The sequence below is a fragment of the Cimex lectularius genome, unplaced genomic scaffold, assembly GCF_000648675.2.
Source record: "Cimex lectularius strain Harlan isolate CLEC.00 unplaced genomic scaffold, Clec_2.1 scaffold91, whole genome shotgun sequence".
Taxonomy (NCBI): domain Eukaryota; kingdom Metazoa; phylum Arthropoda; class Insecta; order Hemiptera; family Cimicidae; genus Cimex; species Cimex lectularius.
Genome location: NW_019394227.1, coordinates 1,118,960 through 1,120,271, shown reverse-complemented (window position 1 = coordinate 1,120,271; position 1,312 = coordinate 1,118,960). Strand labels below are relative to the sequence as shown.

Here is a 1,312-nt window from a genome sequence, read left to right as displayed (position 1 = left end):
GAAATATTTTGATTGAATAAAAAAAAATATTTATTTGCAGCGTATAAATTCACTCTTTTCCACATCCTACCTGTTTTTGTTAAATTTAAACAATGTTTTGTAAATCCCAGGCACTGAAGATGATCTCAGTAAAGATCGAAACGTTGGCACGATAAAGAAAATGTTTTTCTGAGACCTACATCACCTTATCTCACGATTGCTAGATAATACATTATCGATAGAAAGCTTAAGGGGTTTTACGAAGAGTACTACGTGAGGCTATATCACATTTTTTTATACATCAATACAATATATATATATCATATAATCAATATAATATATTATATAATATATAAGTGGAGTAATCATGATTTACCGTTTTTACTATTTAAATTAATTATACTTTTTATCTAAGGTCTTTGTTTAGATGAAATGAAACCCCCGTCGGGGGTCACAGATTCGAATCCCGCTCGTAGCACTTGCTTTTTCCATCTCAATCAAGAACTTGAGAATTAATTAAAATGTAAAGTATAATTAATTAAAATAATATATAATACAATTAATTAAGGTTTTTAGTTGAGATAAAAAAGTCGATGGCACGAGCGGGATTCCAACCCACGATCTTTGGCTAGATAAACCGCAGCTCTACCACTTGAGCTATCATGACCTCGATCCACTCGGACACTAACTTCCCATCTCAACGCACACCTTTTGAATTTTCCCTCATTTTTGCCATTTTTCAAATGTCGTGTAATCGGGTTGGATTCTCGACGACAAATGATGATTTAATGATTAAAAATGAAGTATACTGGCCATTTCATTTGTCGCCGAGAATCCAATCCGATTACACGACATTTGAAAAATGTCAAAAAGGAGGGGAAATTCAAAAGGTGCGGTTGAGATGGGAAGTTGGTGTCCGAGTGGATCGAGGTCACGATAGCTCAAGTGGTAGAGCAGCGGCGTATCAAGCCGAAGATCGTGGGTTCGAATCCCACTCGTGACACTGACTTTTTTTATCTCAACTAAAAACCTTAATTAATTGTAATATATTCATTGGTCAAGCGGACCACAAAATTAGTGAATTGTTACAATTGTTCGCGTGTCACATACCCCAAAAATCGCAGAAATGTAGTAGTCAGCATCTTGCTCACCTGACTTGGCACCACTGAAGTATATCTTTTTTTTCCGCCAATTATAGCGCTTCATTTCAAATCGAGCACTCGAAACCACCATTATGGAAGGCTCGCAAAAATCAGAAATGAATAAACAAATTAGATTAGGAAAGTGAGGATCGAAAAGTGGTCAAAGCAAAAAATTACATATATTTCATCAA

The 1,312-nt window shown here is 35.2% G+C and overlaps 1 non-coding gene across 1 annotated transcript; it reads left to right on the top strand.

Annotated features, from left to right (window-relative positions):
- The first annotated feature begins 909 nt into the window (after window positions 1–909).
- Trnad-auc lies at window positions 910–982 on the top strand. Its single transcript has one exon. It is a non-coding gene; the product is annotated as a tRNA-Asp (tRNA).
- The last annotated feature ends 330 nt before the right edge of the window (window positions 983–1,312 follow it).